General features: G+C 35.5%; 1 long non-coding RNA gene across 1 annotated transcript in view; it reads right to left on the bottom strand.

Annotated features, from left to right (window-relative positions):
• Positions 1-20071: 20071 nt before the first annotated feature.
• The window catches only part of LOC120236709, a 35148-nt gene continuing 29409 nt past the window's right edge, over positions 20072-25810 (bottom strand). Inside the window, exon 3 of the long non-coding RNA XR_005529745.1 lies at positions 20072-20148. This is a non-coding gene — a long non-coding RNA (uncharacterized LOC120236709). The remainder of the gene's footprint in view (positions 20149-25810) is intronic.

Raw genomic sequence — 25810 nt, 5'->3', positions numbered from 1 at the left:
TAGGGTTTGCACTTTGGCGATGGGGTAATGTTGGCCTCTTAAAATGAGTTGGGAAGTGTATTCTTTTCCTTTACTTTTTGAGAAACATTGTTTTTATTTTTTCTTTATGTGACAGAAGTCACTGTATGTTCACCAGGACTTGGAGGTTTTTTTGAGAGAAAGGTTTTATATAATTTTTAAATTATGCATATATATTTCTTTATTAGATATAAGGATATCCAGATTTCCTATTTCTTCTTGAGTCAGTGCTGGTAATTTGTGTCTTTCAAGTGATATGTCCATGTCATCTAAGTTGCAGAATTTATTGATATAAAATTGTTCATATTATTCCCTTATTATCCTTTAGTGTCTGGAGAATATGTAATGATATTCCTGTTTTATTTCTGACATTGGTTAATTGTATCTTTTTTTCCTCTCATTTTTCTTGATCAAGCTATTGATCAATTTTTAAAAATATTTTGGAAGATTTTTAGTCTTTTGTATGATTTATTTTTATTTTTCAGTTTCTTATTTTATTGTTTTTTAATCTTTATTTTCTTCTTTCTGCTTATGTTGGGTTTAATTGATCTTTAAAATTTCGTCTCTTAAACTTAAGATGGAGGTCTAAATTATTAATCTGAGACATTTCTTTTTTTTTGAATAAACATTAAAAGCTAGAAGTTTCATTTTCTTTCAGCTTTGTGAGATATAATTGACAACATTGTAATATGTTTGTTGATATACATTATTAAAGGATTAGCACCTCTGAATTAATTAAAAAATTTTTAATGTTTATTTATTTTGAGAAAGAGATAGAGAGAGAGAGTGCATGGCAGGGGAGAGGAAGAGAGGAACAGAGACACAGAATCCAAAGCAGGCTCCAGGCTCTGAGCCATCAGCACAGAGCCCGATGTAGGGCTCGAACCCACGAACCATGAGATTATGACCTGAGCCGAAGTCAGACACTCAACTGACTGAACCATCCAGGTGCCCTTTTTTAAAAAGATTTTTTAATGTTTTTTTATTTTGAGAGTTTATGTTTATTTATTTTGAGAGACCACTGAATTAATTAACACATCTATCACCTAACATATTTACTTTTTTTGTGTGAGAATATATAGGTTCTATTCTTTTAGCAAATTTCAGTTATACAATGTAGTATTAGCAATTACAGTCACCATATTATACAACAGATTGTCACTTACTCATATTATAACTGAAAGGATATACCAGCCTCTCCCTATACTCCATTACCTGGTTCTGACAACTACCATTCTACTCTCTGTGTCTATGAATTCAACTTTTTAAAAAATTATTATTGTACATAGAGGTGATAAAATGCAGCATTTATTTTCCTGTGTCTGGCTAATTTCACTTAGCATAATGCTCTGTTCTCTAGGTTCATCTGTGTCATTGCGAATGGCAGAATATCCTTTTTGTAAAGTCTGAAAAATATTCCATTCTGTGTTTGTATGTCTGTTTGTGCAAGTGATATTTTGTTTATCCATTCATCCATTTACAGACTCAGGTTGTTTCCATACCTTGGTTATTGTAAATAATGTTGAAATGAACATGGGAGTATAACATTTGGAGAAAATTATTTCCTTTGTATATTAGTATATCCAGATGTGGGATCATATTAGTTCTATTTTAATTTTTTTGAGGAACCTCCATACCATTTTTCATAGTGGCTGTTCCAGTTTACATTCCTACCAAAAGGATTTCCTTCTCTCCACATCTTTGCCAACATTTGTTATTTCTTGTCTTTTTGATAATAGACATCCTAACAAGAGTGAGATGATAATCTCACATTGTGGTTTTGATTTACATTTCCCTCAGGATTAGTGATTTCATTTACCTTTTCATGTACCTGTTGGCCGTTTTTATGTCTTCTTTGGAAAAATGTCTACTTAGGTCTTTTGCCCATTTTATGAATCTGTTTCTAAAACTTTTTGTTTTTTTTTTTTAGAAAGAGAGAGAATGAGTGTGAGCAGAAGAGAAGGGCTGAGGGAAAGAGATAGAATCCCAAGCAGGCTCTGCACCATCAGCACAGAGCCTGAAGCGGGGCCTCGATCCCATGAACCGTGAGATCATGACCTGAGCTGAAATCAAGATCTGGGTGCTTAACCAACTGAGTCACCCAGGCACCTCTGCTCATTTTATAATTGCATTAGTATTATTATTTTTTAGCTAGTAAGTTATGAATCTTGTATGCTTTATATGTTAACCCCTTAACAGAGATGGGGTTTCCAAATTTTTCTCACTTTCAGTAGGCTGCCTTTTCATTTTGTTGATGGTTCCCTTTGCTGTGTGGAAGTTCTTAATTTGCTATAGTCCCAATTGTTTATTTTTGTTTTTGTGGCCTTCACTTTTAGGGTCAAATGCAAAAATTTTTCCAAGATTGATGTCAAGGAGCTTACCATCTATGTTTTCTTCTATGAGTCTTATGGTTTCAGGTCCTTATAAATTAAAGTCTAATCCATTTTGAGTTATTTTGGGCTATGGTGTATGATACTGGCCCAGTTTTATTCTTTTGCATGTCGCTGTCCAGTTTTCCCAATACCATTTATTGAAGAGACTGTCCTTTCCTCACTATATAGTCTTTGCTTCTTTGTCTTGAATTAATTGACCACACATGTGTGAATTTATTTCTGGGATCTCTATTCTGTTCCACTGAATAGGTGTCTGTTTTTATGCTAATACATTACCGTTTTCATTACCATAGCTTTGTAGAGTAGTTTGAAATCAGGAAGTGCAATGCATCCAACTTTGTTGTTCTTTCCCGATCTTACTTTGGTTATTTTGGATTATTTTTGTGGTTCCATACAAATTTTAGACTTTTTTTTTTCTATTTCTGTTAAAAATGCTAATGGGATTTTAATAGGAATTGCATTGAATCTATAGGTTGCTTTGGATAGTATGGATATTTTTTTAAAAGTTTTTAAAAAAATTTATTTATTTTTAGAGAGAGAGATAGAGAGAGAGCAAGTGAGCAGGAAAGGGGCAGAGAGACAGGGAGAGAGAGAATCCCAAGCAGGCTCTGTGCTGTTAGCATGGAGCCTGATGTGGGGATCAAACTCATGAACTGTGAGGTCATGACCTGAACTGAAATCAAGAGTCAGACGCTTAACTGACTGAGCCACTTAGGCACCCCTGGGTAGTATGGACATTTTAACAATATTAATTCTCCCAATTCATAAGCACAGCATATCTTTCCCTTTATCTGTGTCTTCAATTTCTTTTTTTTAATGTCTTATATTTTTCAGGATACAGATCTTTCACTTTGGTTAAATTTGTTCCTCAGTACTTTATTCTTTTTAATACAATTGTAAATGGGTTTTCTTAATTTCTCTTTCTGCTAGCTCATTGTTAGCATATAAAAATAAACTGATTTTTATGTCTTGACTTTATATTTTTCAAATTTACTGATTTCATATATTAGTTCTAATCTGTTCTGTTTTTTTGTTGGTGGAGTCTTTAGGGCTTCCTATATATAATATCATGTTATTTGCAAATAGAGACTTCTACCTACAGATTTTACTTTTATCTTTCAAATTTGGATGACTTTTATTTCTTTTTCTTGCACAATTGCTCAGGCTAGCACTTCTGGTAGTATGCCAAATAAAAGTGGTGAGATTAGCCAAACTTGTTTTGTTCCTGATTATCAGGGAAATGTTTTCAGCATTTCACTATTAAGTATGACAATAACTATTCGTATACGGCCTTTATTTTTGTTGTTGTATGTTCCTTCTATACTCAGTTTCTTGAGAGTTTTTACCATGCAAGAATGTAGAATTTTGCTAAATCCTTTTTTGGTATCTATTGAGGTGAGCATGTGATTCTTCTCTTTTGTTAATGTGGTGTATCAAATTTATTGATTTGCATATGTTGAACCATCTATGTACCCCAAGGAAAAATCTCACTTGATCATGGTGTATGATCCTTTTAACGTACCATTGAATTAGATTTGCTAATATTTTTTTTACAATTTTTACTTTTATGTTCATCAGGGATACTGGTCTGTGATTTTCTTTTCTTGTAGTGTCTTTATTTGGCTTTTATATGAGGTTAATAATGGCTTCATAAAGTGAATTTGGAAGTGCTCCCATCCATCACTTTAATTTTTTGGAAGAGTTTGTAAAAGATTATTAGTTCTTAGAATTTTTGGTAGATTCACCTGTGAAGCCATGTTGTCCTTGACCTTTTTTGTTGTTGTTGAGAAGTTTTTGAATACTGATACAATATTCTTACTAGTAATGGGTCTGATTAGATTTTCTATTTGTTCATGATTTTGTTTTGGTAGATAGTATGAGTCTATCCATTTCTTCTAGGTTATCTGATTTGTTGGCATATAATTTATTCATAGTAATTTCTTATGATCTTTGTATTTTTGTGTTATCTGTTGCAATGTCTCTTCTTTCACTTATAACTTATTTCGTTTAGAAAGAACTTATTATATATAATATAATATAACTTATTTCATTTATAATATAACTTATTATATTATTAACATAATATAACATTTATGACATAACTTATAAGGTTATTTTTCTTGGCAAGTCTAGCTAAAGGCTTATATATTTCTGTTATCTTTTCAAAAAGCCTACTTTTAGAGCCATTGATCTTTTCAGTCTCCCTTTCATTTATTTCTGCTCTGGTATTTGTTATTTTTTTCTCTTGACTAATCTTGGGCTTTTTTTTCTAGCTCCTTGAAGAAAGTTAGGTTAGGCTCTTTTGTTGTGTATGTAACATAGGCATTTGTTACTATAAATTTTCCTTTCAGAACTGCTTTTCATCATCCCATAAGTTTTAGTGTGTTGTGATTCCTTTTTTATTTGTCTCAAGGTCTTTTTGATTTCTCTTCTAATTTCTTCTCTGATCCATTACTTGCTCAGAAGCATGTTGTTTAGTTCACATACATTAATAAAGTTTTCAGGTTTCTTCTCATAACTGATTTCTAGTTTCATATCATTATGGTTCAAAAGGATGCTTGACAATGATTTCAGTTTTATTACATTTTTTAAGACCTGTTTTGTGCCCAGCATATGCTCTTTCCTGTGGAATGATCTGTATATTAGAAGAACGTTAGCTGAAATGATCTATTCTGTTGGACCCCAAGTGTACAGCTGTGAGGATTGCTTCTGCACCATTAAATACTGCTTTATTTTTTGCTATAGTTATTGGGACTTATGAATGCAAGCCCTGTTGGCTATCAGGGCTAGGTGATTTGGGGCCTGGATTTTGGGCTGCAGCTATAAAGGTTGGGATGCTAGTTATATTAACAAATGCCTTCCAGGGAGATACTGGGGACTCAGTTTTGTTGTTGGAATGAGCTGGATGGTAAAGTGTGAGAACAAGAAGCCAGAGGCACCATAAGAAGTCCTGAAGGAATGGGACGGAGCAGCAAGGAACTGAAAGGAGTTCCATTCCCAGGTCGGAAAGCCACCAGGACTGCTCGTTCTCTCCAGAAGGACATCATACGGGTGCCAGGCCAGGGATAAGAATGTTTTGTCTGGCGCCAGATGTACTCATGATTCAGTATGGAATACACTGCAGGTGTATTTTTATGTTGGGGGCAGGGGATGGGTGTTTTTGCCTGCCCCCTTTGCTTTGAGCCTTAGGGGAGCTGTGGCAAGTGATCATGTACACACTTGTTAAGAACTGTTTCTTTGTAAGCTAACACAAGCCAGGTTGGTTATCAGAGCCAAACAATTTAGGGTCCCATCCCTCAGGCACCTGTAAAAGGGGGGCCTCCAGACATTTGTACAATCTCCATCCAGTGAGATACTGGCAGCCTCATTTTATGGTTGGAGGAAGCCAGGAGAAGTGGGAGCCTTTGCCTGCTCCCTCTGCACTGAGCCTTGAGGCTGATAGCTGTGGTGAATGTTCATGCACCATTTAAGAATTGCTTCTTTGTTTGCCTTCATCCCATGGATCTTATGGATGCATGCCCCATTGGCCCTCAAGAGCCAGGTAAGCTGGAATCCTGTCCTTTGGTCAGGAGTCTTAAAGTTGGGTGCTAGATATATGACCAAAATCCCTCACTTCTCAGGGAGAAGCTGGAAGCTGGGGGTTCCCTCTTGTTTATCCAGTGCCGTGTCAGGGTGGGGTTTATGGTGAGAATGTGTCTCGAGTTTTCCTAGCCATCTTGATGTGGGTACCTTCTCATGTGCCCAATATACAGGAGTCAGTCAGTTGTTTCCGGATTTCTTTCAGAGGGAATTTCTCTGTGTAGCTTTGGTGCATCTGTGGGAGGAATGAAGTTCAGGAGCCTCCTGTGTCATCATCTTGATCCTTCCTCCTCTTTCAAGGTCTAAGTACTATTTTATCCCCAAAATTTTGATACCTTGGTTTTTACTCTCATTCAGTTCAAAATATTTTCTAACGTATCCTATAATTCTTCTTCGACCTATGAGTTATTTAGATGTAACAAGGAGAATATACTAGTGTGTATATGAAAGAATTGTTGTGAAGAAGTGAATAGACCATGGTAGAAGTAATGTGCTTAAGAATAGTGCCTGACACATTATAATTGTTATGTATCAGCTATTATATTCCACCTCCAAATTTACCTTTGGGTTTCCTCATTCTCTTTTAAGGAGGATCTAAATTCTCTTATTTCCGTTACTATAAACCCTGCTTACTTTTTCATACTCCTTTGTTACTACTAGTGTGAAATAGGAATGCTTTCAAGGGCCCAGGTTTTCTTACGTTACTAATATATAATTGGTTTCTTTAATTAGCCAGACTCAGTGGATAAGAGAGAGCCACAATTTGTTTTTCTTTTTTTTCAAAGTTTATTATTTATTTTGAAAGAGCATGTGCTCATACACATGAGGGAGGGGCAGAGGGAGAAGAAGAAAGAATCCCAGGCAGGCTCCATGCTATCAGCACAGACCCCAACATGGGACTCCATCTCATGAACCCTGAGATCATGACCTGAGCTGAAATCCAGAGTTGGTCACTTAACTGACTGAGCCACCCAGGAGCCCTGAGCCACTATTTGTTTTTTGCAACTTCTGCTTTCTTTAGGAGCTGCCTGCCCATTAAAATTATGTGGCCAGATTTGTAGCAACATGGATGAAACTCAAGGGTGTTATGCTAAGTGAAATAAGTCAGGGAGAGAAGGACAGATACCATATGTTTGCACTCATATGTGGAACAGGAGAAACTTAACACAGGACCATGGGGGAGGGGAAGGGGAAAAATAGTTAAGGAGAGGGAGGAAGGCAAACAGTTCTTAAATACTGAGAACAAACTGAGGGCTAATGGGGGTGGGGAAGAGGGGAAGGGTGGTGATGGGCATGGAGGAGGGCACTTGTTGGGATGAGCACTGGGTGTTATATGGAAACTAACTTGACAATAAACTATAAAAGAAAAAAATAAAAATTAAAAAAATAAAAAATAAAAAATAAAATAAAGTTACATGGCCAGAATAAGAAAAAAAGAAAAGAACACAGATGTGTGTTTTTTGTTTGTTTGAAAACCTTGTTGATTTGTTAATTGACTTTTTCAATCAGAAAAGTTTACTTTGGCTACCTTGCAATATATTACTCATAACAATTTCAAGTTAAATGACTCTCTCCTCAATGAATTTATTTTTTTAATATTTTAAAAATGTATATATTTATTGTTTGAGAGACAGAGAGAGAGAGAATGCACATGTGCATGCATGAGCATGAGCAGGAGAGGGGCAGAGCAAGAAGGAGAGAGAGAATCCCAAGCAGGCTCCCTGCTAATGGCAGGGCTTGAACTCACCAACTGGGAGATAATGACCTGACCCAAAACCAAGAATTGGACACTCAACTGACTGAGCCACACTGGTACCACTCAAAGAATTTATTTTATACATAAAAGATTTTTTTTTACTAAATGCTGTTTCCAAGAGTTATTCCTTTTCTCTCGTCAACATTTTAAAACATCAAACAGAACTGAAAGTGCCTCTTGCCCAAACTAATATATTCAAAGCTAAGATAACATGAAAATGTTGGAACTTCGGCTGCACACGAATATGCTGCAAAAGACTGTCCTCCATGTTGAATAAAGATGCTAAAGAAATAGGACAAAATTCTCTGTCCCTAAATGAGGGAATAGGACTTCAGGGAAGGGAGTGGGCACTGAAGGGCTCTTTGAGATTTTTAAATCCTGAACCGCTGTTCCTGTTTGTCTAGATGTTCCTGTTTGGTGATGAGACCTTTTGGACTTTTCACACCTAACAGCCAACCTCTCACATTTTGATACAGGTTTCTGTTCTGTTCTCCATGAAAGGTTTTAACTTCTAGAATAGTATTTTCAACAAGAGCTTAGTATCAGATTAAACAATTCTGTTGGCATAACTGAGCACAAAAATCTGATATGTTCCCTCCCAATAGCAGTGATTACTTTAATGCAGTTGTTCCATTCATAAGAAAGTTTTATAGCATAGTAATGAAATCAATATTCTGCAGTTAAATATAACTAATTCTACTGCCATAAATTTTTCATTTGAAGGCTAAGTCCTCATCAAGATTTATATCCCAAAGACCTACTCCTTATGAAAATGTCTTCATTGATGCTTTTCCCTTTATTAATTAGTAATGTTAATTAGTTGAATATTTTTTTTTAAATTTACAAAGCTAAGGGGCAGATTGTCACCAAGTTGTTGGCAGCAAACATACTGTCACTCTGCCTGTCCTCCTATCTCATTATTATTGTTTTTGTTCAATTTATAAAAATGCCAGTGAGCCAGCAAAAGGTGCCACCCACTAATAATTAGGCAAAATGAACTGCCAACGTATGATGGGAAAGAAATCTTTCCAGGGAACAAAACATTATATAGAATTTTTGTTTGAAAAATTATCATTCATGATATTTGGTCCTAAAGATAATTGGAGATTTTCAACTTTTTCTATATTCATAAAGGTAAACACTAAAATTTTTATTTGATTTTATTCTGCTTTATCAATTTGACAGTTGCAAAAGCAAGAAAACTACAGTTTGCCACATTATCTAGGACATATCTGAGAAAAAAATCTTTAAGTACTTCATTTAATCATCAGAACATGAAGTATGATATAGGAACTCTTGATGACTCCAAACTCTTTCCAGATATCCAAGGAGGTCAAAGTCATTTCTGTAATTATGACATGTTAATTATTTATAAATTGTTTTTCAGTGCTCGCTTTGGCAGCACATATACTTATAAATTGTTTTCATGGTAACAGTAAGATTAAATTGTCTATAAGTGATTTTTATAAGAGTGGGATATTAATTGTGCTTTGGTCACTCATTGTTACAAGTGTCCAGTGAAGTTTTCCAGAGGCTTCGTGATGTATGATATCACAGTAGATTGAATGTAGAAACAGGTATGAAAATCTATCTCTCATTTATAAGGGATAGACATTAAAAACTCTTGTAGAAATGTAAAGTACTCTCATCTTCTTCATTAATTTTTTAGAGAAAATTTTCATAAACATGTTAATACATAATGGATCTATTATTTTTTAAATGAATTAATGAATATTTTAAATTTCTGTTTAATTTGTAATGTAATAACTATCAATAGTTACACAATGGACACAAAAACCTCTTTTTGAAGTCCTTAATTTTAAGAGTGTAAACAGATCTTGAGACAAGAGTTTGGGAACCACTGCTTGATCCAATTGCCAAGAACACTCCCTACTTTCATCATTCTATCCTAAGAATTGTGCACTTGAATTTTAACCTAACATCCTTACTCGTTTTAATGACCTCAACTCCATTTCTAGTTCATGTATTCTGTGCCTCCATCCACTCCCTAATTCTAGATTCAGTGTATGACCAATTAACCTTAGCTCCTGAATTTAGAGTTCTGAATACCTGGAGTAACTTGGTGACTACAGAGGCAAGATTCTTTGAAAAGTATGAGAAGATAAGAGTACAAAGGGTGAGCTTCAAAGAATTGTGATTTTATAACCGGTACCATTTCTCTTGTAACTCTTATATTCATGTAACCAAGGCAACAAGAACTGATCAGAGCTAGAACCTTACCATTTATGGATGGTCTATAATATGTCAGATATTCTATTCGTTACTTTGTCTTTTATTTCTAATCCTTACAGTTTGGACCTTTGCATAACTGATTCATTTCATAGGTGAGGAAACCTAGGTTTGGAAATGATTTGTTCAAGGCAACACAGCTAGTTTGCAGAGTTAGGATTCCTAGTCTGGCCTGATTAGTGCCCCGGCCAGGTGAACAAAAGGTGTCTTTCAATTCTGTGTGTGTGTGTGTTTGTGTGTGTGTGTGTGTTTTCTTTGGATTTTACAATGTGGGAAGTCTGGACCATAAGAGACATTTAATAAATATATATTTTTTTGTAGGATGGAGGCATAAATTTGACCCAACCTAAGAGTTAAGTTCTGCTTAGCAGTTTAAGGATTCTTTCTCTTTTCTCTCAGATCATTTCAGTTCTCTGATCAGAATCAGAATTTCTAACTGTTCCCTCTGCTCATAAAACCATTGTAATCAGAGATCTTTTAGCATGAAGAGTCACTGACCTTTCAAGGGCAGAAAAAATTAATGAGTAAAGACAAGCTTGTTTCTTCCAGAATGCAAATTGGAATTAGTCTAAGAGGAACTTAAACATAAATGGCTACTGGAGACTGAAGAGCTATTAGGAATAAAGATCAAATCCCAAGTAGGATTTTTTACATTACATGAAATATACATCTTGAATTACTTCCCCATGCCCTCTCCTGTAAGGAAATTCTATTTTGCTTTCATTGTCTATTTAGAACAATTTGGTTGTTTCAGTTCTGCTTTAACAATCAACGTAAAGTACACGAACAGTTTCATGTCATTAACTTTCATCTCTATTTGCCATTATAACTTGAAACCTGAAAAAGTAATGGTTATCCTTTGAGAAAGTACTTTGCGTGACTTTTCTATGTCTGAAAGATCACAGGGAAAGGAGGGAATAATTCACACAAATCCAAACTGATATATTTTAGCTGCTACCTATTTACTCATTTTATTTTCAACAGGAAAAGACTAATTTAAAGCAGTTACATCAATAGTAGTAGAGGAGTAACACGAGCCAAATTGTTATTAGTCCCTTTCTTCTTTCTTTCTTTTCTTTCTTTCTTTCTTTCTTTCTTTCTTTCTTTCTTTCTTTCTTTCTTTCCTTTCTCTCTTTCTATTTGTATTTATTTCTTTAATTACATTTTAAAAAATTATATCCAAGTTAGTTAACATAGAGTATAATAATGATTTCAGGAATAGAATTTGGTGATTCATCACTTACATATACCACCCAGTGCTCATCCCAACAAGTGTCCTCCTTAATGCCCCTTGCTCTTTTAGCACATCTCCCAACCCCAAACCCCTCCAGCAATCCTCAGTTTGTTCTCTGTATTTAAAGGTCTCTTATGGTTTGTCCCCCTTTCTGTTTTTATATTATTTTTGCTTCCCTTCCTTTATGTTCATCTGTTTTGTATCTTAAATTCCATATATGAGTGAAGTCATATGATATTTGTCTTTCTCTGACTTATTTCATTTATTTATACACTCTACACTCTAGTTACATCTACACTGTTGCTTATGGCAAGAGTTCATTCTTTTTGACTGCCAAGTAATATTCCAGTGTGTGTGTGTGTGTGTGTGTGTGTGTGTGTGTGTGTGTGTGTAATACATCTTCTTTATCCATTCATCCATCAATGGACATTTGGGTTTTTTCTATGCTTTGGCTACTGTTGATAGCACTGCTATATACATTGGAGTGAACGTGCTCCTTTGAAACAGCACACCTGGATCCTTTGGATAAATACTTAGTAGTACAATTATCGGGTTGTAGGGTAGTTCTAGTTTTAATTTTTTGAGAAACCTCCATATTGTTTTCCAGAGTGGCTGCACCAATTTGCATTCCCACCAGCAGTGAAAAGGAGTTCCTCTTTCTCTGCATCCTCACCAACATCTGTTGTTGTCTGAGTTGTTTATTTTAGTCATTCTGATTGGTGTGAGATGGTATCTCATTGTGGTTTTGTATTTCCCTGATGATGAATGATGTAGACCATTTTTTCATGTGTCTGGTCACCATCTGGATATCTTCTTTGGAAAAGTGTATATTCATGTCTTTTGCCCATTTCTTCACTGGATTATTTGTCTTTTGGGTGTTGAGTTTGATCAGTTCTTTATAGATTTTGGATACTAACCCTTTACCTAGTATGTTGTTTGCAAATATCTTCTCCCATTATTTCGGTTGCCTTTTAGTTTTGCTGGTTGTTTCTTTTGTTGTGTAGAAGTTTTTTTTATCTTGAGGTCCCAATAGTTCATTTTTGCTTTTGTTTCCCTTGTCTCTGGAGACATGTCAAGTAAGAAGTTGCTGTGGCTTAGGTCAAAGAGGTTGTTACCTGTTTTCTCCTCTAGGATTTTGACAGCTTCCTGCCTTATGTTTAGGTCTTTTGTCCATTTTGAGTTTATTTTTGTGTGTGGTGTTAGAAAGTGGTGGTCCAGTTTCATTCTTCTGCATGTCACTGTCCAGTGTTCTCAACACCACTAATAAAAAGTTTAGTCTGATTCACAGTAAAAATGATTAAGGTGGCATATGAAAATAAGTTCAGAAAAATCTAAACAATTAAGAAAATAGCTTTTAAAAGTATTTTCTGATTTAATATCAATTTCTTCTATATTTTCTTATTCAGAAATATTTTTATAGCTTTTATAATTATGAAAAATAAGATTAGTGTCAATTTTCTCTGACCTCACCTATTAATTCGTTGTACATATTTTATGATGTGTATCACATTTAACTTCCTGTGCACATTTCTCCCATCCCTCACTAGTGTGCAAGCTCATAAGGTCAGAGAACCTGCTGTTCATCTTTGCATCCCTCACCAAAAGCAGTATAGTGCTTTGCATGTTGTATATGTCCAATAAATATTCATAGGAATAAAGTATTACTCATCATACATGCTAACGTTTCTCTCACAATTTTAATCTTAGGTCTATATTGGTTTCTCTAGAGAAACCTAGAATCTAGAGCCTCAAATTTAATGGAGTCTTGCTTAGATTTTATTAATTTGTTTATTGATTTGTAACCTTTAAATGAGTGTTAACATAAAGTGCAGGGAATCTCCTAAACAATGATTCAAATTGGTATTATTAGTATTGTCCCTGTCAATTACTTTTGCAGAAATAAAAGTTCTGTTCTTTGATCATAGCCTGGAGATTGCATCTCCTGTCATATTTTTGAAGATGGTCTAGAGTCACAAGAGAGTGAAAGTGAATAGGTATGTCAGACAAACCTAGTACTTTTGTCATTTGGACACAAGTTTAATGGATGAACATACCTTAAATGTAGGATGAAATAAAGTATAACTAAAACTGGGCAGAAAGTAAACACAGTATTTGTGTCAGGAAATATATTTCCTTTAATGAAAGCTGATGAGGATATGCATTACTTTTTTTTAATGGGAAAATCCCCCAGAACTAATTTTCATATATTGTATTTTGGAGACAGTTTAGGGACAGGAGTAAGGTATCCTCACACTGCAGCCATCTTGACTAAGCCACTAGTGTTTATATTTTGGGAAATGTGACCTACTATAAAAATACTTGTGTTGTCAAGAAGAGTGATAGGACAGAAGCAAAGAAAAGTAGTTTTCCTCATGAGAAGAGAAAGTAGGAGAATAAAGTCTCGACTGCTTGTCATTTGTTTTTTCAGGACAGACACAGAGCCAGATGACCTGCTGTCTAACAGCAGCCTAAGCACCATGATCAAGAGCAGGGTCACAGGAGAATAAGACTGACTTAGGTTTGAATCCCAGCTATGACATTGTAGCCTTGGACAAATCAGTTAACTCCTTTTCTCCTTATCTGTAAAATAGTCATAATGATGCTTTCATAGATTCTTTTGAGAATTACAAAAGGCTATGTTTTTAAAAAGCCTGGTACACAATAAAGATTCACAAGGGTAATGAAAGAAAAAACAAATTTGTTCTTTTTATAAAAACATTCCTTCAGCAGACAATTATATTTCCTCATGCTACTTTAGCTTACTAAAAAAATCTCTTTTGTTTTTGTTTTTTTGGAGAGTGAGCGAGAGACAGAGAGAGAGCAGGAGATGGGGCAGACAGAGAAAGAGAGAGTCTCAAACAGGCTCCACTCTGAGTATGGAGGTGGGGCTTCATCCTATGATCCTGAGATCATGACTTGAGCTGAAATCAGGAGTCAGATGCTCCACCGACTGAGCCTCCCAGGCGCCCCAAAATATCTCTTAAGACTCTGCAATTGTCGTCGAAACGTACTCTACTCTAAGAAACCACCTATGTTCTACTACTTCTTTGAAGATGAATTAATTCAAGTCAGATGGGTATCATACAGAATAAAATCATACACACATAGTATTCTTGATTTCAAATAAGTTTGTTGTAAAATATATCACATGCATCCAAAGCAGCAGCACTTTATTATTCCCTCACGGAACTGATGAAATCAATTTTCAGAAACTAAAAAGTAATAAAACTTCAATCCTGAAATTTGGCATATGTACCAAAATGTAGCACATTGTGAGCCTGAAACAATCAGCAAATCATACCCATTTCCTTACTGGGAAAAGAAGGAGTAAATTGCCTACTGATTGTGGATAGTGGTGTGGATAGCAGGTAGTACAGAATTTTATCTAGAAGCGTAAGTTATCCTTATGAATACAATTCCCAGTCTTGGATCCTTTGTGGAGGTTCAGGGTGAGGGCTGTGGAGCCTGTATATTACTACTTATCCCTTTATCCTCAAGTTACAATTAAAACTGAATAATCAGGGCATCTGGGTGGCTAAATTGGTTAAGTATCTGATTTCAGCTCAGGTCATGATCTCACAGTTTGTTAGTTTGAGCCCCACATTGGGCTCTGCACTGAGTATGGAGACTGCTAGGGATTCTCTGTCTCCCTCTCTCTCTGCCCCTCCCCATCTCACATACACACACACTCTCTCTCTCTAAGTAAATAAAGAAAACTCTTTAAAAAATGAATAACCATAGACATTTGAGTCAAACAGGGGTCAAGACACTAACATTATTACTGATAATGGGCTATGTCAGGGATAGACATACAGTTTTTAATATTTAAGAATAATTGCAATATATTACTGCCTAGTCCTTCTGTTAGTTGACAGTATTGTCAAGTGCCTGAAGAGATTCCTTGGGAACTAGAGGTCTCAGGATCAAATACACTGTGTTCTCATGTTCTCCCACATGAGTATATTTAGCGATGAAATCAGCTTGAAATGAACAGTAAGAACAACCTTAAAGGGGAGATGATGTCATCACCCAGCAGTTGTATCCCTTCATTTCGGTGATGGGGTTTGTCATGTGCTCACTGTGTGCAAATGTCTCAGGGCTTTAAAAGGAAGTATATTTTTTTCATGGTAAACATAGGCACAAAAAGGAGTAGAAAACAAAAAATTGCTTGTATGACTACCACTCCAATATAATAACTATTAGCACATTTAGTTTTTACAAATCTGTCAAAATATTGAAAAAATATTTTTATTTTTTCTACTCGAGAATCATAATGGAAGTGTTTTTAATGTTATAACATAATCTTGATAAATATATACTTAATTACAGTGTAGTACATAATATTTTACTAAAAGGATTTAGCGTAAGTTATTTAACCAGTCATCCAGTGGTTATTTTCAGTTTTTAAACTTGTTTCCAGATTCCCCTTTGCTAATTTAAATAATGCTTGCTGATGTATCATTTTGCATAGAACCTTTGCTGCTTTATATTTGTTAAGATAGATTTTTAAGAGTTGAATTTAGGGCCCAAGGTATATTTAGGGTCAAAGTATACTCTCACAAGACATTTTTTAGTAGGGGGCAAAGAACTTTCTCCTAATAAAAACCCAATCAGATCTCTTATATCTGGTGCCTGAAGGTTGTTCTGAGAAGCTATATGTTAGGAATGCCAACAGGGCATATAAGACCTATATATGGAAGTTGCATTCCATTACTGATAATAACCCCCACTGTTACTAAGAGAAAATGTTGACCTTTGATGCTCTTCTGATGCACTAGAGAAGTTTAACAAAAAACAACATATTTTCAACTTGATAAATTCTTTAAGGGATAAAAGAGAAACTAGCATTTGTTGAGTGTCTTCTTGGTCCAGGGCAGTGTTTCCATTTATATATATATTATTGTTGTGTGGTAGGGACCCCTCCCTAAGGAGAGAGAAAAAGAGGAGAGAAGACTTCAAGGTCACCTAGATACGCACCTAGGTGCCTACATCCCCCATGACCTTGTAAACTGAGGACAACTTAATCAGACTGCATGTTTCTGTGTGTTACCATATGTGGGAGACAAAGAAATAGAAAATGTATTTAAAAAAAACTATGCCAGATGATGTGGGCCACTCAGTTCTTTAAGTACAAACCCAACTGAGTGATGCTGGCATGAATAAAGTTGCTTCCTGGAAAGAAAAGCCTTGGTGTCACGACTCTCTGTGCAAGAATCCTGCTACCATTGGAGTTACATGGTAGGGTTTGCCTCAATTTACCCCACATTTTTTTTTTTCACTCTATATTTGTGGTTGATAGAATATAGTATCAGAGACCTGAGTATAACAGCGATACAGATTTTAGCCATGTTACTGGTAAAACTGGATTAAAAGATGTGAAACACCTCAAATTTCCTTCCAAATCTTTGTAATACCTAGGTCTGTCTGTCATTTATTTACTTGCTTCCAAGTGAGAAACTGGAGTTGAGAAAGCAGGCCCTCTTGTTCTGCTTGTTGAAAGATTAAAAACACAGGAGGTAACTGCGTAAGAGAACAGGAGAGCCCCAGAAGACAAAAGGCAGTCTCCACATGGCAATGCAGTGGCTTGCCTTTTAGTTATTTTGGACCAAAGGAGAACTGCCTTTCTATAAACTAATCCGGTCACCCACTCCTCCTGTCCTGACAAGGGGGCGGTATAGAAAACATGTGCCTTCATGGAAATATGACAAACGGAACTAGCATCTGGATCCTTTACCTTCCCAAATTATTGCAAGTAGTCTTCAAAAGAATATTATAAAGATTATAATCCTCTTTGTAGGTAAGGAAACTGAAGTTGAGATATGTTAAACAATTCTCAAGTTCACATAGCCAGATGGTAAGTGAGCCCACATTCAAACCCAGACCCCAAGGCCCACATTCTTTTCATTGCGCTGTTGAGCACTATTGTCTTCATGAGGCTTACCACACCCCTCTCCCATTCCTATTTTAATAGAGACTTTTTAGAGACATATGTCTTACCACGGAGAAGTAACTCTCATGGTGGGAATTTCAGACGTCTTGGTAGACCAGACAGAATTGAGGTTTGGGCAGTTTGGTCTTTGACATTTCTCAAATGATGAATCTATCTGTAAATTTTGGAACAGCTATAGCAATCACAACTCTATGTAAGGAGACTTCCTGATTGCTCTTACACCTGGGTAATTTCCCATGGATTGCTTATGCATCTAATATGTGAGTAGATGAGATATATTCTCCTTTAGACAAAGAGCAGGCTTGCTTTCTGGTTGTTGTACAAGCAGTGCATTCCCTAAGCTAAGTGTTCTTCAGATGCAACATAAGCCCACTAGAGCACAGCATCCTTTTGAACATGTTGTATTATTATATTGTGTGATATTGCATAAAAGTAGCCATATATATCACTGAAGTAGAATTGAGAGTCCAGAAATAAACTCATAATTTATGATCAATTGGTTTTCAATGAAGGTGCCAAAACAGTTAAATAGGAAAGGAGCAGTCTTTTCAACAAGTGGGGCTGGGACATACAGCATACATCTACCCACATACAGTAGAGTGAAATTTGACTCCTACTCACACCATATACAAAAATGAACTCAGAATGAATCAAAGTCCTAAATGTAAGAGCTAAGTTACATATATAACTCTTAGAAGAAAATATAGGTATCAATTTTTGTGAGGTTATATTAGGGAATAGTCTCCTAGATATTTGGATATAATACCAGAAACAGAGACAACAAAAGAATAAAATAGATAAATTGGACTTCATAAAAATTAAAAAGTTTGAGTCTTATCAAGGAGATGAACAGGGGTGCCTAGATGGTTTAAGCGTTCTACTTTGATTTTGGCTCAGGTCATGATCTCGTGGTTGTGGGATTGAGCCTCACATTGGGCTCTGTGGTGAGCATGGAGCCTGCTTGAGATTTTCTCTCCCTTTGCTCTTTGCCCTCCCCTGCACGTGTGTGCACTTTCTCTGTCAAAAATAAATAAATAAGCTTAAAAAAAAAAAAGATCAACAGACATGCCATGGACCCTGCCCTTGGAGGTGTGGGAAGGGTGCTAGATGACGCCTCCTTACACCAGAGCTTGGAAGAGACTTTCTGCTGGCAAAGTGAGTTCAATGACTGAGATAAGGTACCCCACCTTGGGGCCTCATAACCCAATTCAGACTAATCTTCTCCGTGAAATAAATAAATTAGAAAGAAAGAAAGAAAGAAAGAAAGAAAGAAAGAAAGAAAGAAAGAGGGAAAGAAAGAGAGAAAGAAAACAGGCAACACCGGGAATGGGAGAAAATATTTGAAAAATATATATCTGATAAGGTTCTAGTGTCCAGAATATATATAAATAACTATTATAGCTCAACAATGAAATGACAACCCAACTAAAAAATGAGCAAAAAATATTACTCCAAAGAAGATCCAAAACTGGTCTGTAAGCACATAAAAAAATGCACATCATTAGCCATCAGGTCAATGCAAATAAAGTCAGAGATACAACTTCACATCCACCTGGATGGCTAAAACAAAAAATGACAGTAACAAGTATTGACAAGGATGTAGAGAAATCAGAACCCTCACTGCTGGTGGGAATGTAAAATAATGCAGCTACTTTGTAATGGTTCCTCAAAAGGTTAAAACATTACTATATAATCCCATAATTCCACTCTTGGATATATACCTTAAAGTGATGAAACCATATGTACATGCAAAAGCTTATACATAAGTGTTCATAGCAGCATTAATCACAGTAGCCCAAAGGGGAAACAACCCAAAAGTCTATCAACTGATGAATGGATAATAAAATGTGATATATTCATACAATGGAATATTTTGGGGCCATACAAAGAAATGAAGTTCTGATACTTGCTCTAACATGGATAAACATTGAGAACATTATGCCTAGTGAAAAGGTGTCCAACACAAAAGGGCACAAATTGTAGAATTCCATTTAGATGAAATGTTTACTGTAGGCAAATCCTTAGAAATGTAAGAAGCTGCCAGAGAGTAGTGGGGGAGCTACTTTTAAGGAGTATGGAGTTTCTTTTTGGGCTAATGAAAATGTTCTGGAACGACATAGTGGTGATGGATGCATAACTTTGTGAATTTGCTAAATATCACATAATTGTACAATTTAAAAGGATAAATTTTATGGAATGTGAATTTTATCTCAATTAAAAAACAAAACAACAATAAAGAAAAATGTGCTAAGCCACAGTCCAGAAACAGATGAGTTGGATAAATGGCAATTACATGACAGGCTTCTATTTTTTCTGCCTAGGAAAGGAAATTTGAAAGAGAGCTGAAAAATGAATTTATGAAAAAACTAATAAATTAGGTAATCTCTAATTAAGTAAGATGTAGTCATAGATATCTAGAAAAATATAAATTATCTGAAATGGCCCAAGAAGAGGTAGATATGTTTGCACTGATTAGTATGTAGGAAATTGTTGTAGGTTAACCTCAAGCATGGTTAAATACTAACATGCTATTTCTGCTTCTGTAAATCCGCTTGGCAAGCTTGTACTTCCCTGTTCTGGCTGACCACACCCACACCCTGTATGTAAGGTTACAGAACACCACATCACCATTCTACCCTGGTAGTCTACCACATAGTCACTACCTCACAGCTTCTCAAATGTCGAATTATGGTTGGTCATTTCAAGACAAAGAACCTAAAATTGATAGGTCTCTGCCAAAACTAACACCTGAGTGTCACAATGCAATGGGTTCCCATAGTATGCTGTAGAATATAATTGGTTAAATAAATAATGACATATTCTGTCTTACTGAGATCCATAGAAGCTCACTGCTACCTTTGTTCTGAGCCATTCTCTGCATTTCTCCATGAGATCAGGTTTGGCCCGGCCGTAAATAAAATCTTGCCTCGCTTCTGTTGGTTGTTTGGTGGTCTCTTTGACAATCACCCTGTTTCAGAAATGGGAAAGGTTTTTAGAGATAATCATAAAAAGTCACCAGGTCCAGATTGTTTCACATCTGAATTCAAGCTACCTTTCAAAGGACATATAATTCCTCTATTATTGACTATTTCAGACCACAGAGTTTTTAATACAATTAAAAACTAGTTCATGTGTGCATGCAAAATAACCACAATTAATTTTTTCAAAGACAACCTTAATGCTGAATACTAGTAAGAATCAAACAAAATGGGTATGAATATACATGAATGTGCATACAAATATCATAAAACACTAGCAAATTAAATTCAGCAATGTATTAGAGAATAATAAACCATCAACAAATGATTTTTTTGGTTTTCAGCATTGAGAGATAGGGTTTTTTAAAAAATGTTTATTTATTTTGAGAAAGAGAGAATGCAAGTGGGGGAGGAGCAGAGGGAGAGGGAGAGAGAATCCTAAAGAGGGGTCCACGCTGATGAACTATGAGATCATGAACTGAGCCAAAATCAAGAGTCAGACACTAGGTCAATTGAGCCACCCAGGAGCCCCGAGAGAAGGTATAATGTTAGGAAATCTATTAAGGTAAAACATTATCTTAGGTGATTAAAGAAACATCATGTGATTATATTAATGGATGTTTTTCACTTTTTGGTATTACTGACATATTTGGAGGGTATGTTTTAATTATTTCTCACCCCAGTTTGCAGATAGCTTCTGGACTACTCAAAACATTTTCCAATCCATAAACCTGTAGAGAGAAGACTCAGTAAAGGAAGAGTATGGAGAATCTTCTACAGTTTTTCTAAAAAAGCAGGTTGTAAAGGCCAGTTAAATCAAGCTCAAATTAGTTCAAATCAAGCTCATTATGTAGTACAGAATCATTATATGATATATGATGATTAAGATTGCTCTAATGACTAATGGAATAGACTTTGTGTCTTATTAAAATGCAAATGATCTTGGCGGGGTAATATATTCAGCTTCATTTGCCAGTTACAACAGAAGAGACTGTTAGGGAAGTGGAGAGGAGGAAAAATATATTGGATACTTAAGATGGGAAGAAAAGTACACCATCAAGAAGGCAAAAGTACGTTGGGAGATCAATTTTACCGACCTAATAACTTTGGCTTGTGGTGAGTCCTTAAGGTCTATGCTCCAATCACAGGGGCCTCACTGAGAAAGGGAAGGGTATATTCATAGGATGAACAGATAGGAGAGGAGTTAGCATTCAAGAAGTGTCTTCCATGGCCCCAGATTCTGAGAGCCATTTTAATAATAGCAAGCACCATGTTCACAATTTATAGATGAGGAAACTGAATTTCAGGGAGGTTATCATGCACAAGGCGACCCAGCTCTTGAAATGTTAAGCCAAATGTTGATCCCAAATTCATCTCTAAAGTCAGTATTGTTTCCATTGAAATAATTAAGGGAAAGAATAGTCTATGAAATAGTTTTTTTCAATAATGAGAATATGAGATGAGTATGGCATAAGCATATTAAACAAAGCATACAAATATTTCTTTAACTGATTTACTCAAAAGTTTAGTGAAATTCAGAAGCAGAAAATGTCCTTTTTGTCAAACACAAAGAGGAAACACAGCCAGTAGGGATTATTCTATTTCTCTAGTATATAAGTTTCATTAAGCATTGAAACCAGGCCAACCATCTGTCTCTCTTTGATAGCCAAGGTTGTACACAGTTAGTTTCCGAATATATATATGTATATCTCCTCTGTCTCTCTGGGCTTTAAGTGAATATAAAGGACACAGATATAACTCTCTGGTATGTCATTTAACAAATTGTGATTTTAATATTTCTCTGGTCGATTGAAAATTACATGTTTTGCATTAAAAATACTATGAAGATCCCTTCTTCAGGAAAGCCTGTCTTTGAAGGTCTTGAGGTGATTACTTACACAAGAGTTTCCAGATTGGGTTTGTAGTCTACTTTAAGGCAGAATAAAAAATAAACTAGTGAGTTTTTCTTCATTGAATTTGCTTAGCTTAAATGTCTACATAGCTTATTTTTCTCATATATTTAATTAGCAGTCTATATTGATAAGAAAATAAAACATACAGGGTTAACTGGGTGGCTTAGTCAGTTAAGCATCTGACTCTTGATTTCAGCTCAGATCATGACTTCATGTGGGTTTGTGGGTTTGAGCCCCGCATCAGGTTCTATGCTGAAAGGCCAGAGACTGCTTGGGATTCTCTTTCTCTCCCTCTCTTTCTGTCCCTCCCCTGCTCAATCTCTGTCTTTCTCTCAAAATAAATGAACTTAAGAAAAGGAAATAAAAATATATAATATTTAATATTTAACATATAGATTATATATATGAGTATATCAAACTATTTGTCTTAATTTTTTTCTGGTTTATCTTTGCAATGAAGTTTTAGAAATAGTTTTGGTTTCTTATATATATATAGATAATTTTTTAAAATACACAATTAAAAGATACTGTAAATAGATCCTCTGTTATACCATTTTGCATTCTCATCAGCAATTTGCTCAAAGCCTTACTAATAGAAGGTGTTGTTATACTTTGTTTACCAATCTGAGACTTAGAGGTAATATCCTAATTGCATTTTTCTTGTTATGAATCAGGTCCAGCATATTCCCATATGTTTAAGGGCCAATTGTATTTAATTTAGTTCACTTTTTCTATGCTGATTGTGTCTTTTTTAAAATTTTTAATAGATTAAAACAAATTTTTAATGTTTATTTTTTTTGAGAAAAAGATACAGAGGGTGAGCAAGATACAGAGGCAAAGAGAGAGGGAGACACAGAATCTGAAGCAGGCTCCAGGATCTGAGCTGTCAGCTTTAATCCATGAGTAATGAGGTCATGACCTGAGGCAAAATCAGAAGCTTAACTCACTGAGCCACCAAGGCACCCTTGCTCCTACACTGATTGTCTTTTGTCTATTTTCCTACTTGTTTGTTTCTTTGTTTCTTGTTCTTCAAATCTTTAAAAGGTAGGTTAAGTCCTTTGCTGGTGAAAAGTTACAAGCTTTTCCCCGTTTACTTACTTTCCATTGGCTGCACTTTTTTGGTCACAATTAAAAATTTGAGTAATGTACAGAGTGCTTGGCTGGTTCAGTCTATAGACTACGAGACTTAAAAAAATTTTTTTTAAATGTTTATTTATTTTTGAGAGTGAGAGAGAGAGAGAGAATGAACAGGGGAGGGACAGAGAGAGTGGGAGACACAGAATCCAAAGCAGGCTCTAGGCTCTGAGCTGTCAGCACAGAGCCAGCTGGTAGCAATGCTCAAACCCATGAACTGTGAGATGATGACCTGAGCCAAAGTTGTATGCTTAACTAACTGAGCCACTCTGGTGCCCCTAGACCATGTGACTTTTGATCTCAGGGCTGTGAGCTCAAGCCTCATGTTGGATATAGAGCTTACTTAAAAAAATAGGATAATGACAAAACCCGCCAATTTCCTTCTTGTAAATTGTTTCTAGATTTTTGAGTTAGTTTATTATTTCTAGATTTTTCCACTCCTAGGATATATAAAAATTCTTCTAGTCTTATACTGGTCTTCTCCCCAAAATTGTTTTATTTTTTTTTTTTTTACATTGATATGTTTGATCTATCTAGAGTTTATCTTTGTGGACTCAGTTTCTATTTTTCTGTATTTAGAAAGTGCAGTTAGTTCTACTCTAGTACTTGATTTGAAGACACAAGATGTTCCAATGTAACTGATATATTAGGGAACAGTGTGAATATAACACTAATTTTTGCTTTTCCTCATGAACAGTTTTGTGTATGGGAAATACTAAATGCACATAGAAAATTACCTAACCGATCTGAGTTACACTACTAAGGAGTACACAACGTGCATGCACACAAAACCCTCAACTACCAGCTACCCCAGTTGACCACATGTTTTATCCTTCAAGGCTGTGTTTTGCTATTACTTTACATATTTGTAAACTTAAAAAAAACTTTTAAATGTTTATTTATTTGGGTGTAGGGGGAGGGGGGCCGGAGAAACAGAGAGAGAGGGAGACATAGAATCCAAAGCAGGCTCTAGGCTCTTAGCTGTCAGCAAGCCAGGCTCAAACTCGTGAACCACAAAATCATGACCTGAGCTGAAGTTGGATGCTTAAGTGACTGAGCCACCCAGTTGCCCCTGTAAACTTTTTATGTTGGAAAAAAAAAACCCCACTTATTCCACATTTCAAATATGTCTAAGTATCATGGTTCAAAAATGTCAAGGAGTATGTAGAAGAGGAAAACTATAAAACCTGAGAGTAAAGATTTTCGAAGAAATGAGAAAGCATGTAATTCCTCTCAAGCAAAAGGCATTAAGGAATTTACATTGCAGACAATCAAGAGACTCCACAAATATGAAAGAAGCATCTATGGCTGGAACAACTTCAAGTGCTGTGAGATCAGCAAGAACAACATCTTAACAGAATGGAAGAAATGGAAAGACTGTGGAATATGGATTGAAGGCAAAACTATTGCCAACAACTTTTCTCACAATCAAAGAGAAAGCATAATCTATATATAAGGCCTTAAACAGACATTGCCAAATCCTGCAGAAGTGACTTCTTTTTTTGGGGACTGTTGGTTTGGTGATTTGAAACATGACTACAGTTTCAAAAGTCTTAAGCTGTCTGGGGAAGCTAAGAGAACAAAAAAGAAAGCCACAAAAGATTTTCCAGCATTGAAACAGACAGATGTCAATGAAGAAGTAGGCTATACAGTGCGTCATGTTGCAGTTTTGGTGAAACAAGTACCTATTAAAAATGAATGTCTTGAAGGACCTCCATCTCACAGGCAGAAAAACAGCCTATTTAAGTATTTAAGATGTGAAACATCACAAATTGTGATAATCCTCTTTCTATTACTTCATAGTGAGTCACAGGATGCAATCCTTCCCAAGTGCACTTCTACAAGTAAACTTCAGGTCTTTTTCCAGGTTGAGTGCCATTTTTATTACAGTATTTATAGATTTCTTAATCATTAAGCATGTGTAAAATTGTGCTGTATTTTAAAAAATTAAATTCTATCTTTTCTTATAACCATAAGCCTCATACTTTTTTATTCTGCGATTTTGTACAATGGGGAGATTTCTGGGAACACATATTTTCTGTTACAGCAGAACTGATTACATATATTTTCTGATTATTTGAAATGTTGCTTTTATCTTTAAATTTCTATATGTACCTTTTCTATTTCTGATATTCAATTTTGTTTCATGGTCAGTCTGACTACTTATAAGACAATGCCACGTTATTTTAATTTTTGAGGTTTGATAATATTTTATTTTTTTTATTTATTAAAAAAATGTTTCTAATGTTAGACAGTGCAAGTGAGGGAGAGGCAGAGAAAGGGAGACACAGAATCCAAAGCAGGTTCTGGGCTCTGAGCTGTCAGCACAGAGCTTGACGTGGGGCCAGAACCCATGAACCGCAAGATCATGACCCAAACTGAAGTCAGATGCTTAACCAACTGAGCCACCCAGACCCCCCAAGGCTTGATGATATTTTAATCTCTAGTAGAGCTAGCTAATCTCCCTCCTTCTGCCCACTTGCCCCACCCATAGTTCCTATAGTTTAGGGTTCTTCATATGGACTTTTGAATGGATTTCATGATCTCTAGGAAGAAAAATGTTGATAATTTAAATGGAATTGCATTAAATTCATGAATCAATACA

This window comes from Hyaena hyaena, unplaced genomic scaffold (genome assembly GCF_003009895.1).
Source record: "Hyaena hyaena isolate Hyena2069 unplaced genomic scaffold, ASM300989v1 scaffold_159, whole genome shotgun sequence".
In the NCBI taxonomy this organism is placed as follows: domain Eukaryota; kingdom Metazoa; phylum Chordata; class Mammalia; order Carnivora; family Hyaenidae; genus Hyaena; species Hyaena hyaena.
The sequence above is the reverse complement of the archived record's forward strand: the minus strand, read 5'-3'. Positions and strand labels throughout refer to the sequence as shown.